The sequence below is a fragment of the Manis pentadactyla genome, chromosome 9, assembly GCF_030020395.1.
Source record: "Manis pentadactyla isolate mManPen7 chromosome 9, mManPen7.hap1, whole genome shotgun sequence".
Classification (NCBI taxonomy): Eukaryota; Metazoa; Chordata; class Mammalia; order Pholidota; family Manidae; genus Manis; species Manis pentadactyla.
This window is the reverse complement of record NC_080027.1, coordinates 47545703-47564232: the sequence shown is the minus strand read 5'-3', so window position 1 is coordinate 47564232 and position 18530 is coordinate 47545703.

The following is an 18530-nucleotide window of genomic DNA, read 5'->3' as shown; positions in this document are numbered from 1 at the left end:
TCAGAATAAATCTGTAGAAAAATATAATAAAAAAATTTGTTCTAGCTCCAAGATACATCCCTTAAATTCAATCTGCTCTAGTTTCCAGGGAAATCATTACTGTTGGATATTATTGTTAGACAGTAGTCTATGGGCATGTAGGTATTCTGTTGAGTGGATACATCATAATCAACCTGCCCGTTCCTTTATTGTTGAAAATTTGTCATTTCCATTTTCCACTAACACTATACCATGGTTAACACCTTCATACATGCATTTGTGTTTCTATTAACTATTATGCTATATCCTTAGGATGTAGTTGCAGAATTTTAAGAAGGATTTTAATCTGATCACATCTTATCTTAGAAATGTAGTTCTCACAAAAAGGGAAAAAGAATTGAAAATAAGGAAACAAAATAGGAGACTGTTAGCAATAACCCAGGTAAAAATGGTAATTAGTGAACTAAGGAATTGGCAGAGACAGTGCATATCAAAGGAAGAATTGGTAGACCCAGATGTCTGAGCAGATATAGTAGGGAGAGAGTGGAGGAATTCAGGGAATTCCTTGGTTTCTGGGAGATGAATGTGTTGAGTTTAAGGTGTCTATGAGACATCTTAAGGGAGATTTCAAGCAACTGGTTGGAAGGCAGATATAGAGAGCACAGGATAGTTACAAAGTAAAGAACACAGCTGGTGACACTTGAAAGTAGGTGCAAGGTCTGATTACACAGAAACATCATGCAAAGAAAAGAGGTCAAGAAAGGCCAGATTCTTGGGAAACACCAAAATAATATGGGGGGGCAGAGGAAGAAGACCTTTGTTCCTTCAAAGTAGTGGTCAGTGATGTATAAAACCCAAAATATGATGTGATTTGAGAAATCACATGGGACAGCTTCAGAAACAGAAATATACTACTTCCTATAAAGGCAGTATGCTAAAGAAAAGTCCAATAGGATAAAGATTAGAAAATAGCAACTGGTATTAAACTTTATTCTGGCTCCTAGGTATCTTCAGTAGTTTCTATTACCAAATTGGAGAATAAGATTTTGTGTCAATTATGGAAAAATAAAATGTATACTTATAAGTGATGCTTATCCTATGCCTAAAATTTCCAAAATTATGTATAGATTTAGTTCTGCTATAATCATTTTGACTATTGATTTATTTTATATGTCTACACCATACTTAACTTGTTTTAGAACTTATGTATAAATTTAATCTTTTTTCCTAGGATTCATCTTTGGTCCTTTACCCACTAAAATACTTTATCTATTGTCATTTCTTACTAAATATTGACTGGACTTATTTAATTGAACTGAATACATAATTTGAAGCACCTAATACTCAATAAATGTTACTGAATGAATAAATTAGTGAGTCAACAAGCTTGAAGTCTTAGTCTACAGAGACTGATGTTTTATCTTCCTCCTTTTAGACAAAGATGTGTTACATAGCCTGCAAGCTTTGGTGAAGCTAGAGGCAATGTGGTATGACAGAATGAGGTGATAAACATAATAATTAATAACTTTTCATGTGCTAGTCACTGGGGACAAGGATGTTACACACATCTCTTCATTTACTAGAATCTGTACCTTGACTCATTTCTTCTTTCTCTCCTATTCATGAAGACTTCCTATGCTTGTTTATCTAAGGCTAGCCCCTCCACTAACAGACTCAGTTGTATGCTCATAAATGCTTAGCATACTACTTTCCTGGGGGGGAATGCCCAGATTTGTAGCCTCTGCTAATTTCTGTGGTGTAAATAGTCCTTCTATACCCTTATTTCAAGCTACCAACATGATGTCACTGAACTTGGGGTTGGGAAGAAATGCTCATAATCTCTCTTGGGAGCATATACAAGCAGTGTTCAGGAACATCATTATGCGTCTGGCCCTCATCCTTACTTGTCCCCAAGTACATCACTTTTGCAATTTTTCCATTTTTGCTCCTTAAGTAACAATTTCTTTCTCTTCTGGAACTTCCTTATCAGCCTATGAAGAGACTCTTATTTCTCCCATTTAAAAAAAAAAAGGAAAGAACTTTTTTAACCCTACTACTATCTCCAGCTATTATGTCATTTTTCTACTCCCCGTACAGCTAAAAAAAAATTTAAGGAGTCTTATATACTTACTATATCTAATTCTTCTCTTTCCATTCTCTCTCAAACTCAAACTTTGTCTCTATCACCCCACAAAAATTACTTTTTTAAGGATCAAGAATGACCTCGTTGTTACTAAACCCAAAAATCTAAAGTTTAATTCCTGATTTAAATCCTATTTGATCCAATATTTCATTCCATGTCCTCATGTTACTTGACTAGCCAGCAGTATTGGGCACTGGCTTCTCATACTCCTCCAGTCTTCTGGTTTCCCTCCACCATGACTCCCACTCCTTAGTGTCCTGTGTTGGCTTTTCTCCACTCCTGATTTCTCAATGCTGGGGTACCTCAGGGCTCAGTCTATGGACTTATTTTCTATTTATACTCCCTCTTTTGTCTCATGGCTTTAAAAGATAAACTACACAAGGACAACTGCTAAATTTATGTCTCTAGTCCACACCTCTCCCCTGAACTCCAGACTCATATATTCATCTGTTTTTTAAACACCCATGCTTGAATGTCAAATAAGCGCCTCACATTCATGATGTCTAAAACAGCTTCTGCCCTTGCCCAGCCCCATCCTGCTCTATCTGTACTCTAGGCAATCCCAGCTAACAGCATCCTTCCCACTGTCTAAACCAAAAACTTTGCAGCCATCATTTATTCTCCTCTTTTTCTCACATTTCACATCTATTCATCAGTAAACCCTTTGAACTCTGTGTTCGAGATACATCTAGACTCCAACCACTTCCCTCCACATTCACAGTCATCACTCTCCTGGATTCGCTTTCTAAGTGGTCTCCCTGTTTCCATCCTTGTCCCTGCTATTGATTCTCAACACACTAGCCAATCTAAATCTTTCAAAATCTAAATAAACTCATGTTACCCCTCTGCTTAAAAATCTACAGTGGTCTTTCATCTCATTCATAGTAAAGCCAGGATTCTAACAATGACCAATAAATAATACCCTATGTGATCTGGGTCTCTGTTACCTTTCTGATTTCACTTCCTAGCTTCCCTCCTACCTACTCTGCTCCAGCTGCACTGGTATCTCTGCCACTCACTGAACCATGCTTTAGGTTCCTTGAACCCAAAAGCTGTTATACTGGTTGTTACCCATATCTGGAAAACTCTTCCCCCAGGTGTTTGCCTGGCATAGTCCAGTGTATTTTTTTAATACTTTGCTGAAATGTTGCTTTTCAGTGATAACTTCCCCCACCTCCATCCCAGAACTCACAGTATCTCTTAACCTGCTCTGAGTCTGCACATCACTTCTAATGTACTAAAACTATTACTGTTTACTAGAAATTCGAGTTTCTTGAATTTTCCTTATTTTGTTCATCAGTGTATTCCCAGCACTGAGAAAAATTACCAGCATGTAGCAGGTTTTCAATACATATTTCTTGAGTGAATGAAGGAACTAATTTAACTCTCACAATATTATGAGGTGGTGTTATCAACTTTCTTATATTATAAATGAAGAAACTGAGTCTCATGTATTATGTGGCCCACATTCAAAGAGCTATTAGGTGGTGGGCCTGAAATTCAAATTTATTGGAATACTGACTAGAACACTAAAAATTATTGAGAGTCAACTTTAAAATATGAGCCTTTGGTTACAACAGAATTTTTTCATTACCTGAATAAAATATTGGTTACAGATAATATTTGCAAATAACAATTGTTTTTTCCAAAGGGTAGGAAGGTTGTAAAAAACTGATTCCAATGATTCAAAGTAGGTGTGACCAGTCAGTTTCCTCCTATTACAAATTAATGAAAATCATCTTAGCAAATTATGCATACCTCTCAGAATATTTCTTGGTTAATAGGTATATTCAGGTAGAACAATCTTCCCTTTGAAACAGAAGGTTGAGGTGGGTTGCCAGTTGTTAGAAGAAATTGTGCTGGACCAATATCCCTCTAAAATACCTCACAATTAGACCCAAACGCCTAATGTGGGCTCCATCCTTTTAGTGAAATACTATTCCCTTGACTGTCAGATATCAAGATTCAAGAGGCATTGAAGGGGAAAGCTGGTCAGAAAAAGCGAAGGATCTCAAACATTTAAGGAGATGTTCAGAGATGTATACTGTGCCAAGAGAGTGTAGGGGAGCAGAATTTGCCACCCTAAAAAATGTTTATTTGGTATGTGGATTATTTTAGGTTGATAAATTTTAAGAAACAAAGACATCAGGAAGAATCTTTGACCCTCCTAAGTGCCTAAAAGAACTTAGGTAGAGCAGCTGTTCCAGGAAGGGAGCTGTCACTGTAGACAACGACAACAGAATATGAACCAGGGGTGGTGGATAGGAAGGAACTTAGCAATGTCTGTTAAAATTCTTATTTATGTCCACTGTGTCTGTGAGGCACAGTAAATATTGGTTTACCATGTTCACCAAACATTTGCTCTTTCTCTATGAGCTGCTTTCCTTCCCTTTGAAGCTCCAGTCCCCACCTGCACCTCCTCAGGTCAGGATAACATACATATCTCATTTTGCCTGTCTTTGGAACCGCTCTTGTTTAGGTGGATTCCCCACACGTACGTAACTAAATTCAAATTTTCCTATTAATCTGTCTCATGTCGATTTAATTCTTAGGCCAGGCAAAAGAACCTTGAAAAGAAGAGGAAAGATGTCCTCCCTAACAAGGGCATAGGATGAACTGGTGGGAATGTGCAGAGCTTCATTCATGAAACAGGGCAAAGTGTAGTACAGAAGTAGGGTGCAATGAGAAGCTGCAGGAAAACATGGGAGGTGATGGCAGTGATGCTAAGTTGTTTCTTTAGCACTGGGAATTCTTGAGTTTTAAAAAAATATGATGTGTATGAACATGTGTGTGTGTGTGTGTGTGTGTGTGTGTGTGTGTGTGCGTGTGTGTAGATGGGTATAGTTGTAGACGAGGAAAGGAGGTTAAACTGTAAACTGTTAAATTCGTCAGCCCCCAAGTGACATTCTTTATTGATTCATTTATACTGCAAATTTAGTTCAGAAAAAGAGATACCTGGCCAATCGGCTGGTGTGGCCTTCTGGAATGAAGAAGGCAAATGCTGAGTGCTGTAGAAAGTGAGACACAACCACTTAAAGGAAAAGAGAGCAAGAAGCAACTCATCAGAAACATAAGCCAATGCAATGGGAATAGTTAGAACTGGTGAGGGTGAACACACACATGCAAGCACATACACACGAAGAGCACACCAAGTTGCCTTGCTAGAATGAAAGGCTTGGTGCCTTAGAAGCTGTCCCAGTGTGCACTGACCACCCTGGGCTATGTGGACTGGCACACCCTGGGTGATCACAGTGTGTTTGTCACTGCCCGTGCAGCAGGGCTCCACTAGGCTGTCCTAGGAGGCTGTGGCTGCGATGTAGCATGCAGGCTGATGAGCTGCACTGTGACAGTGTGTAGGGACTGCTAGACACATGCGGGGCTGTCGTGCTGTACACTCTTCTGCTAAGATGTTGTAATAGCTACTCAGGCAGTACATATAGCCTGACACAAAATACCTCTCTGCCTCACGTAAAATGGCTACTGTGATTCAAGCAAGACTGCCACGGTATACATGGAGCTGTCAAGGCAAGTGCTGAGGGCTGTCACTGAGCATACCGGCTGGTGGGGCCTGTACCATCACAGCTTACACTGGCTGTCGATTTACATACAGCCCAACACACTCTAGGCCGTTATGGCCAAGAAGATAGTGTCATGGTGTGTGAAACTGACGCACACTGTATAGGATGGCTCTCAAGGTGCTTACGAGCTGACATATGCAGTGCTGTCCTATATACATGTGGTTGTCATAGCACATGCAGACTGACACATGGGCCCATCACAGTGAATAAGGAACTGGCATGGTACACACACACTGACATCCTTTCAGCTGATTTGGCATATATATGGGGCCATTATGGCACATGTAGGCTAACATATTGGGCTACTTTAATGTCAACTGGAATGTCATGGAGTAAGCAGGCTGACACATGCTAGACCATCATAGTGACAAATAAGGTAGTCAAATGAGTTTCCCACTTCACGTCCCTGTGATGTGCACCTCTAGCTCCTCTGTTAAGCAACCACAGCAGTGCTAATAATACTGCATTTAATGAAGTTGAGTTATAAGGTGCATACCTACATTTATAAGTCTCTCTAATAGTCAGGCAATTCCTTTCCCCAACACATGAGGAAATAACTTTGGTTTTCCTTACTTCAGTTACTTGATTTATACATTTTTTTACTTATCTTGGCAGATGGCAATAAACATATTATATTTTCCCTGACAGATAATTTGGTTTCTTACACACAGAGTAGACTACATTTATACCAATACATTCCAATATTTATATTTCACTTCTCAAGGCAAAACACATTTTTAAACTTATAGAAATCATTGATAATTTTTAAAAGTTTAATTACCAAAATAAGATAATACATATTTTATGTGTGTAAACTTTTATAAGGTGAATATTTGTCAGTAAATACATAACATAATGTCATTTGGTTTGTATAATAAATAGAAGTTTTCATGAGAATCAAATATAATACAATGGGACAAAAAATACAGATTTTAATATATCTGCTAAGGGGTCTGACAACCTGACCTCATGTTTCTGTCAGCATGAACACTGGATGCGCTGAAATATGGCTGAGGCATTTATAACTCTCTTCGGATGGTTAAAATCTGGGTTCTAGAAATAAGCACATTCTCTGTGCAGACAGGGTGCAGTGAACAGAGGTGAAGTGGAGACAGGAGTGGCTGGTGGGACCAGTGCCATGGAGAGCCATCTGAGGGGAGGAGAGGCCCACGCTGGGGGTGGTGAGCGCCCTGCGGAAAACACACTTGGGACTGGATCTGGAAGCTCTGCAGTTGATTTTCAGATGATAGAAAATGCCACAAACCATTTTATTCTTTCTTTGGCTCATATTTTTATTTTGAAACCATCTCAAACCTACCAGAAAGTAGCATGTTCAGTAGAAAAAAACTTCAAGAGTGAATTGCTACTCGATGCCCCATTATTTCCTGAATGCTTTAGTGTGAGTTTCCTGTAAGCAAGGATATTGTCTTAATAATCATAATATGAACATCAAAATCAGGAAACTAATGTGGTACATTAATATCACCTAGGCCTCAAACTCCATTTAAGTTTTTCCAATTGTCACAATAATGTTCTTTATAGAAAAAAAGATGTAGTTTAGGGTTAAGTGGTGCATTTTGTTATTAGGAATTATATGTTGCACTTGTGACTTCTGGAGATTACAGGTTGGTTATCCCACAGCATGTCTCTGCATTTTGGTAGGTCTGATGTCTCCTCGTGACCAGAATTAATCAGGTTATGCAATTTGGCAGATACATCAGAGAATAATGCTCTGTTCTTATCATTGCATCCTAGTTTTCTGCTAGTTTTTGTAGTTAATTTTATGTGATTTCCATATTTGTAAATCTCTTCTGTGATAGTGAAAAATCTTGCTCTCATTATCCTTATTATACTTGCTTATTTTATCAACTCCGTGGTTTGTAACCCATCTTTTATCCTCGGCCTATCATCTTCCCTTTGTGAATGCTCCCCTCTACTTACTCTGGTTCCAGCATCCCACTCCAGGGCATCTGCATGGAGGCCCTCCCACACCACTTGATCTCCGTCTCCACTTCCAGGCTGCCCCTCTGCATCAACACCTCCATACCCTGCTCGGGAACCCACACTCCAACCAGGTTCCTCCCCACACGGACATCTCCTCATCCTACTTGAACTCTGAACCAGGCCAGGCATCTTATTTATTCTTGAGTGAGTGACTGAGCCTTTATATTTGGGATATGCTGTGACTACAGTGGTCATAAAGAAAGGAGTTTCAAATTTTCCATCTGTGTTGGGAAGTGGTCACATAGGAGATTTTATGGTTGATTTACCAAGACTGGCTGTTTGCAAATCCCTCTCCTAGTAACTACATTCAATAACAAAATTCATACTGAGAATAAATTGTAGGTCAGGTACTATGGAAGCTCTTTATACATAAGGCAACTTTGAAATAAGATTCCCTGCATTAGGTGCCTGGTATACAGTAAGTGCTCAAAAGGTATTTATTAAATAAGTTAATTGAAACGAGATACTGAGTCAGTACTCATCTCATGGCATTTACCTTAGTGCTAGGCTTTATGTCATGCATGAAGAAAACACAACAATAAGCAAAAACTATTTCCTGGCTAATTTGGAGGTTGATATAAACATGTAAATGACTAGAAGGCAACATTAAATAAGATTAATAATATACCAAAGCTATGAAGAAATGTGAGAGAGGAAAAATTTATACAATAATGACCTCATGGAGAAAGTGGCATTCATGCTTACTATGGAGGGATGAATTCCATTGTTCATGGGTGGTGAAGACATAGGAAATTGTCCCAGACTCATCCAAAACAGGAGAAGGGTAAGGGCAAAAAGTGCAGCACATATTTGAAGAATAAGAAGAATAAAATGTGGACAGGGAACAATACACTGAGGAAAGAAGCAGAGTTATGCTTGGAAAGTAAGGATGAAATAGGAATATATAATTTCTAGAAGATTAGCTTGGCCATCAGATCAGTTTGGCGTCAGGTGACTCAAGTTAACTGGGCAGAATTAAAAATCAAACTGGTGGTTGCTACAGAGGAGGGGAGGAGGAGGATGGGTGAAATAGGTGAAGGGGACAAAGAGGTACAAACTTTCATTATAAAATAAGTAAGTCACAGGGATGAAAGTATAGCGTAGGGAATATAGCAATATATTGCAATAACTTTGTATGGTTTTAGCAGCCCTGTGCCAGAGCCCCAGGACAAAGAATACATACATGATTTTCATTACACCACAGTGGAGAGGGCTTGTCTGTCTCTTGGTCACTTCAGCCTGACAATGACACCCATGACTTAAGCTCGTACTTCCTTGGGGAGAACTTATCATTTGGCCACATCCAACTGCAAAGGGGACCTGGGCAGTATAGGGTAGGTGTGAGCTCAGGTCAGGGTCTCTGCCACAGTGTTTATAAACAACCTTTCTGAATTGTTTGCCTCAGTATAATGGTTGTTCCGGTCCTTGCTTCCTGTCCCTTGATGATAACTAAAATACTGTACAGAGATTACAAACTGTGATGCAAATGGTTCTCTAGCTCAACTTGGAAGGGAACAATTAAAGTAATGTCTAGGTTACCAGACAGAAGAGCCAAGGAGAATTAGTGCATGTTCTTCTTGAGCACATAGAAGTTCCTATCCACCTGGTCCCTAGGCCTGCTGTTTAACTGTTTTGCAAGATCTGCACTGCATCTACATGAGCGATGCCTCCTGGAGTTGTGGAGTGCTTAAGCATACAGCTCTAGATGGTGGCCCTGTCCCATTAATTAGCAGACAGGAGCTAGCATGAGATACAGCACTGAGACTACAAAAAAGAAAAAGCTGAAATCAAAACTACCTTCCCAGAGAAATTAAAGAGGACATATATTCTTTGAAGCAAAACATCAACATACAGATTAAAAGATCAGAAAGATACTAAAAAGAAGCAACAAGGAGGGGTGACATATGCCACAGGAGGTTGATTCGGCTAGTCGAGTCTACATTGTATTGGGAAGCATTAACCTGCAATAACAGTTGAGAACCTGTTATAAGGAAGAATAAAAGGAGGCTTGACCAGCATGTATACAAAATTGCCCTGAAGCTAATAAAATTAGACAACCTGGTCCAGTGTGAAAATGAAATAGATCAATGGGAACAGAAAAGAGTCTAGAAACACAAGGACAAAAATTATTTTAGTAGTAAAATGGTGACATTTAAAGTCTGTGAGGAGTTGACTGATTATTAGAAAAATGGCTTTTGGTATTTGGCTCTCTGTTGGGGAAAAGATGAAGATAAATCTCTCTAACATATAAAAAATAAATTACCTATGGCTTGGTAACCTCAAAGGACATAAAATTATGTAAATACTAGAAGAAACAAAAGGGCAATATTTTGTTAGCTTAGTGGATGAGATAAAATCAAGAGGTCATGAAGAAGGTTGATTTAACATAAAAATTAAAGCTTTCTCAACCGCTTAAGAAATCATATACAAAGTTGTAAGACAAACAATTACAATAACAATAACAAGCATTTTTGAATAACAGACAGTGGCTAGGTGTTTTACGTTTCCACACACAACATTTAATTCTTACAACTATGCCATTATAATGAAAATTATTATCTGTACAGTTGTCAAAACTGAAGTTTGGGTTGGGGTTAGGGGTAAATAACTTCACTAAGGTTATGCAAGTAGCTACTGATGAGTCTGAGTTTTAAACAAATTTTGATTCCAAAACCCTTTTGCTTAACAAGTACACCACACTGCATCCTTAATAATTTGCATCACAAATTATTCAACACAATAATATCTATAATGCCTACAGAACTCATATATAAGGCACAAACTAATTTAATACAAAAAGTGGATAAGAGATATATACATGTAAAAGAAACATGTATGTCTAATACATATTTTTAGAAGTCAACCTAGTAAATAACAAAAGAAATGCAAATAGAATAAAAATGAAAGAGTGGTTTTAAAAATACACTTTACCTGGTAATGGGGTAGAGAATTAAGCATTTAAATATGTGTATTTAAAATGACCCCAATTTTTAATTCTAGGAATGTAGTCTAGAGAAACATTCATGAAATTTTAAAAGACTTCTGTGCAATTTTTTTCATTGCAACATTATATATATATAATGAAAAACTAGAAATAACCTAAATGTCCATTATTAGGAAGCAGTTAAAGAAAATTTGTTATATACATAAAATGAAGATCTATAGTCTGTAAAGTCAAGTGAAAGCCAAATATCCTGATGTGGAATGTTGTCCATGGTATGTTGCTAAAAACAAGTGGTACTACACCCACTAGCCTGTTAAAATGGGAGACAGAAAATACCAAGTTTAGGGAGTACGTGCAGGAAGAAAAGTAATTCTTGAACAATGGCTGGTAGGGGCATATTAGTCAGAATTCTCCAGAGAAATCAAACCAATCAGACATGCATATAGTGAGAGACACTCATTTTAAGGAGTTGGCTCATGCAGTTGTGGAGGCCGGCAGGCTGGAGAGCCGGGAGAGCTGCAGTTGCAGCCCAGTGTCTGTCTGCCCAATGTGGCCTCTTCCTCCAAGCAGGCCAGGCTTTCAACTATTGGAGGAGGCCCACCCATATTAGGGGGGTAATCTGCTTAATCAAAGTTTGCTGATTTAAATGTCAATCTCATCTAAATATAACTTCACACAACATCTAGAATAACATTTGACCAAATATCTAGATATTGTGGCTGAAGGAAATCAACACATGCAAGTTACCATCACAAGGGGTATAACTGGGCTTTGGAAAATGTCTTTGAAGTGTAGTGCACCAAGCTGAATATTATCATACTGTAAGACCCCTTGGTTTATAGCCAACAGAAATGCATATGTAGGATTCCCAAAAGACATGAACAAGAATGTTCACAGTCACACTATTTAGAAGAACTCCAAACTGGACACTACACGAAGTCCATCAAAAGTGCAATGGATAAATATGTTGAAGTGTGGTCACAGAATGGAATACTAGACAGCCATGGGAATAAACAATCTACGACTACATGTAGCAGCATGGATGTACCTCAGATATATTATCTTGAGCAAAACAAGCTAGATTCAAACGCACACATACTGTTGTTACATTTCTTTAAAATACAAAAATATCTAAATTAACCACCCCTGTTAGAGTTAGCATCATCAGAGTAGTGACTGGAAAAGAGGCACAAAGTCTCCTGGAGTGCTGGAGGTGTCCTGGGGTGGTGGTGCTTTATCTTGAACCGGTTACCTAGGTGTATTCAGTTTGTGAAAATTGATTGAGATGTACAGTTGTGATTTCTGCACCTTTACATATGCAAGTAATACTTCCATAAGTTATTTTTTAAAGTAGAACATATATTTCTAAATATCAATACGTCTATATATCCATGTTAACATAAGAGTAGATAAATATTTTAAGATTTAAGGTTATGAAGAGAGAGAAACAAGATGGCAGCATGAGTAGAGCAGTGGAAATCTCCTCCCAAAACCATATATATTTTTGAAAATACAACAAATACAACTACTCCTAAAAGAGAGACCAGAAGACACAGGATAATAGCCAGACTACATTCACACCCATGAGAACCCAGCACCTCACGAAGGGGGTAAGATACAAGCCGCGGCCCGGTGGGACCCGAGCACCCCTCACCCCAGCTCCTGGTGGGAGGAGAGGAGTCGGAGCAGGGAGGGAGAGGGAGCCCAGGACTGCTAAACACCCAGCCCCAGCCATCCGCACCAGAGCGCAGACACAGTGCGTGCGTGGGGTGCTGGAAACTAGGGAAACAGGACAGTAAGACTGTGAGCGGGTCCCTGCAGCTGGCGCCCCTGGGACAAAGAAAAGCGAGTGCTTTTTGAAAGTCTTAAAGGGACAGGGACCCCACAGCTGGACAGAAGTGCCCTGGGACACTTAACCCAGCAGCTGGGAATCACGGGGAACTCTGGGCATCTGAACCCCCGCAGTGTAGTGTGGAGGCCCCTCACCACGATAAACAGCCTCCCACCTGTTCCCCCTCTGACACGGCTCCGCCATATTGGAGAAGCAGCCTGAGGCAGGCCATGCCCACAGCAACTGCTGCGCTAAACTCCATAGCGGTCGGGCAAGATCAGAAGCCCTGTCTGCAAGCAGCTGCCCAGCACAAGCCGCTAGCAGCCGCTGTTCTCCCAGGAGAGGAAGGCCACAAACTAGCAAGAAGGGACTTTCTCTTACCCAACACACGTGCCAGCTCCCCACAAATATATCTATTGCCATGAAAAGGCAGAAGAAATTGATACAGACCAAGATCACTGAGGCAAACCCTGAGAAGGAGATAGACCTAACCAGTCTTTCTGAAAAAGAATTAAGAATAAAGCTCATAACCATGATGATGGAGCTGCAGAGAAATATGCAAGAGCTAAGGGATGAAGTCCGGAGGGAGATTGCAGACGTCTGGAGGGACATTACAGAAATGAAACAATCTCTGGAAGGATTTATAAACAGAAAGAATAAGATGCAAGAGGCCATTGATGGAATAGAAACCAGAGAACAGGAATGCATAGAAGCTGATGCAAAGAGAGATAAAAGGATCTCCAGGAATAAAACAATATTAAGAGAACTGTGTGACCAATCCAAAAGGAACAATATCTGCATTATAGGGATACCAGAAGAAGAAGAGAGAGAGAAAGGGATAGAAAGTGTATTTGAAGAAATAATTGATGAAAACTTCCCCAAACTGGGGGAGGAAATAATCGATCAGACCATGGAAGTGTACAGAACTCCCAACAGAAAGGACCCAAGGAGGATGACACCAAGACACATAATAATTAAAATGGCAAAGATCATGGACAAGGACAGAGTTTTAAAGGCAGCTAGAGAGAGGAAAAAGGTCACCTACAAAGGAAAACCCATCAGGCTATCATCAGACTTCTCAACAGAAACAGTACAGGCCAGACAAGAATGGCATGATATATTTAATGCAATGAAAGAGAAGGGCCTTGAACCAAGAATACTGTATACAGCATGACTATCATTTAAATATGAAGGAGGGATTAAACAATTTCCAGACAAAAGTTGAGGGAATTTGCCTCCCGCAAACCACCTCTACAGGGTATTTTAGAGGGACTTCTCTAGATGGGAGCACTCCTAAGACTAAATAAATGTCACCAGAGAAAATAAAATCACAGCAAAGAAAGCAGACCAACCAAATACTAACTAAAGGCAAAAAATAAAATCAACTACCCACAGAAGCAGTTAAAGGAAGCACAAAAGAGCACAGAATTAAACAACCAACATATAAAGAACGGAGGAGGAGGAATAAGAAGGGAGAAAAATAAAGAATGACCAGACAGTGTTTAAAATAGCTCAGTAAGCGAGTTAAGTTAGACAGTAAGATACTAAAGAAGCTAACCTTGAACCTTTGGTAACCACGAATCTAAAGCCTGCAATGGAAATAAGTACATATCTTTCAATAATCACCCTAAATGTAAATAGACTGAATGCACCAATCAAAAGACACAGAATAATAGAATGAATAAAAAAGCAAGACCCATCTCTATGCTGCTTACAAGAGACTCACCTCAAACCCAAAGACTATAGGAACAAAGAAAGACTGAAGGAACAAAACAGCAGCAGAATCATAGAACCTAAGAATGGACTAACAGTTACCAAAGGGAAAGGGACTGGGGAGTAAGGGAGGGAAGGGAGGGATAAGGGTAGGGAAAAAGAAAGGGGGCATTACGATCAGCATGTATAATGTGGGGGTGGGGCACGGGGAGGGCTGTGCAACACAGAGAAGACAAGTAGTGATTCTACAGCATCTTACTACGCTGATGGACAGTGACTGTAATGGGGTTTGTGGGGGGGATTTAGTGAAGGGGGGACCCTAGCAAACATAATATTCATGTAATTGTAGATTAATGACAACAAAATTAATTAATTAATTTAAAAAAAGATTTAAGGTTATAATTCCATTTGTTAACACTGCTTACCTCTGAGGGCAGGTGTTGTGGGGAGTCAGAGAGAGAAACAAGAGAAGTACTTTCACCTTTTACTTTACATTTCTATAGCATTTGGTGTTTTTAAATATGAAATATGTACTACTTTTTATAATTTTAATTTGGGTGGGGAGAAGAAGAAGCATCCTTTTAAATATCTTTCTATTCATAAATGGGTATAAAAATCTTCTATTATAATTTTACACAGCCCGTATTTTGAAACCTTCCTTTTTCATTCAACAAGATCTTTTCAGTCATATGGAATCCACTTTTAAGAGCTGTATGAAATTCCTACTTAATAATTTATTTTAGCAGGCTATTATTCCATATTGTAAATAGAGTAGTCATGCGCATTCATCTCCTTAGGGTAAATTCCCAGAAGTGTGTTGCATGCAGATTGAAGTATTTTACACTTCAATATATACCGCTGTACTACTTTCCTTAGGTGACAGGACTGTTTTAAACTGACAATATTGCAGAAGACTTGCTGCCCTCCACAATTGCAGATTTGAGTTTGTCAATAATTTCAATCTTTGCCAGTTTGATGGAGGGAAAAAGACCATTCGCATTTTACTAGCACTTCTTTGATTATTTTTGAGGCTAAACATCTTTGTGTTTCTTTAATAACTTGCCTCAGAGTATTTTGCCCGTTTTTCCATTAAAACAAAATATTTTCCCTATTGATTTTTAAGAGCTCTTTATTCATCTGGGATATTGATTCTCTGTCTAACATTTTCCAGTGAATTTTCCAATTTGCCTTTTACCTTTCAACCTTTTATGGGGTTTATTTTCACACAGAAGTTTCATTTTTTAAGTATACTCAAGTTTACCAATCTTTCCTAATACATTTTCTGATCTGAGACAAAATTAGAAAGGTCTTCCCCAACACAAGATTATAAAAACATTCACCAATGGTTTAATATTTTTTGGTTTCAGCAGGAATTCATGTTAATATAGTCAGCGAGGTAGAAATCCAGATTTTTTTCTATTGGCTAGCTAATCCCTTAACTTCATTTATTACTCTTTGTCCCAAGCACTTTGAAAAGCTACCTTTACAGACATACACTTAGTTCTAAGTTTGCCATTGTATTCTTGCCATTGTTAATTCTGTTTCTGTTTTGCACCAGTAACATATTTTTAATTGCTTTGATTTCATAATGCATTTTAATATCTGCTTATCTGCTAAAGCAAGCCACTCTAATTAGTCTTTCTCAAAATTTTGGGTATTTTCACATGTATATTTTTATAATTGTTTTGTAGAGTTGAAAATAAATTCTGTTGGAATTTTTATTGGAACTGTGCTGAATGTGTGAATAGAAAATGTAGGATATTCACCTCTTTCTTCATATACAAGGTCTTTCTATCCTAAAATAATATGGGCCTATTTATTTACAGTCTTTGGTAAAGTTTTATTATTTTATAAATTTTATTTTTTGTGTTATAAACAACTAGTTATTTTTCAGTTGTTATATGAAATTATGCCTTTTTCTATTATACTTCTTTATTGGTCTTCCTGGCTTATATAAGACATACTGATTTGTGTCTATTAATCTTGTAACTATTTTACTCAGTTTTTACAAAATTCATTAGTCTTCTTGGGTTTTGTTTTGGGGGGTTTCTAGGTTCATATTTACATTACTTATTTCACTATCCTATGTAATTAGTAACTTGTCTAACTACATTGTGCAATCATTATCTTGTCTAACAATTGTATTACATTAATGCACAATAGTAAATAACAAGAGTTACAACAGATATCCATGTCCTATTCCTAATTTTAATGAGAAGGAAAATATCAGCAACCTATAATACTTAAATAATTTATATTTATGGACACAACAATTTGTAGAAGAAAACTGAATGGCTAATAAGCATTTCAAGAATGGTCAGCCTCAGAATAATCAGGGAAATGCAAATAAAAATAGTAAAATATCACATCCATCTGATTGTCAAAATTTATAATTGATAATATCAAGGACTGTTGTAGGTATGGAGAAAGAAGAACCTGTATAAACCTGGTTGGATTGTAAATTGCCATGGCCACTTTGGAGTATAATTTGGCTCTATCTAGTTGAACGGAAGAAGTTTATACTCTTCTACTTTAAGGTCTTTACTTGAAGAAAGTCTACCACATGTGTACAGGAGATAAATGTCAGGATATTTATTGCAGAATTGTTAAGTAAAAAACAGTTAAGTAATCTAAATGTCCATCAATAGGAGAATGAATGAAATACACAAACAACAACCAAACCAAACCATACCATTTTCAAACAATGGGCTATCATACAGTAGTTTAAATGAATGACCTAGACCTACATCTATTAATGTGGAATAATTTTGAAATCATAGTACTGAATTTTAAAAAAGCAGGTTGCCAAATGATACAGAATGATTCCATTAATGTGAAGTGTTAAATATCTGAAACAATATTATATATTTTATAGGTGCAAACAAATGTGGAAAAGGAAGAATCCTATACTTAGGGGAAAAAATCCTAAAACACACATATACACACAACAGCCCCAAAACGTGGCTTAAACAAATTCAGAGTTTATTTTTTCTCCTATAATGGGTAATCCTAGGCTGGTTCAGTGCTCCTCCAAGTAGTTCAAGCCCTACTCCTTCTGTCTGTCTACTCAGCCATCCCTAGCATGCATATATTAACTTGTGGGCACATGACAACAGTCCCACCTCTAGAGATCTCATCTGTATTCTGGACGGGAAGAAGGGCAAGGGCAAAAGACATGAAGTTGTGAGCCTGCTGCCCTTCAGAAGTTTTTCCAGGAATGTCTTTCAAAGTCTCCTTAGATCTCATTGACAAACTACGTTACATAGTTAACCCTATGTGCAAGGAATCAAGGAAATGTTATACTGCTGGGCACATTACTACCAATAATCAAAATGGGTTCTGCTTGCAAGGAATAAGTGGAGATGACTTTTGAGTAAGTGAATAGCAGTCTATCACACAGATATATGGAAACTTCAGGATGGTGGCTGCCTCTGGGGAAGGAAGGTAGAACAGGGTAAAGGTGCTATTGGTAGACAAAATACTTAGGTGCATCCTTAATATTTTGTTTCTATTGAAGAGTATGATCAGGAACAAATATGGCGAGCTGGTAACACTAGCTAAAGTTTTGTTAACATTACCTGTTGAAATAAATCTTAATTTAAAAAAATGAATGGGGAATAAAAATAAAAGTCAAACATGAAAGGATGGAGAGCTATGGAGTGCTATTTTAGACGGGGTGGTCAGGGCAAACATCTTTGAAGAAAGACATTTAGAGAGAAGCAAGAATGATGCTTAGAAGCCAGTCATGCAGACCTGAAGGGAGGGTGAGAGCTACAGGCACACAGAAGAGGAGGTATCAGCAACTTCAGGTGGAATGGTCTTGACGTGCTGGAGAACAGCAGGGAGCCCACTGGAGTAGATAACGTGGGTGGTGCCTGAATCACCAGGACCACTATTCTCAGTCTCCTGTGCTGCTCCCTGGTGACGCACAACTGAGCTCCTCTGCAACCGTTGTCTAGGGAGCTGATCTGCCTACATCTAAAGACTGTTAGTATCTCTCCCAACTAGGAAAGTCCTGCCTGGACATGCACCAGATTGTTGTTTTAAGTTTCTTCCCATTACACCCCCAGAATCTAGTACAATGCCTGGAACATAGTAGGAACTCTAAACAGATGATGAATTGATTTTTTAGAATCTCATCTCTGGTATTACACAAATTCCATATTCTCTTTACTTCCATGTAAGTATAAGGCTGTTATTTTCTAAATTTTTCTAACCCCAAAGTAAATTCTCCCTTTCCATGTTCCCCTTCATAAGGCCCTGTAACAAAGTACCACACACTGGTGACTTAAGGCAATGGATATTCTCACAGCTCTAGAGGCTGAAGTCTGAAATCAA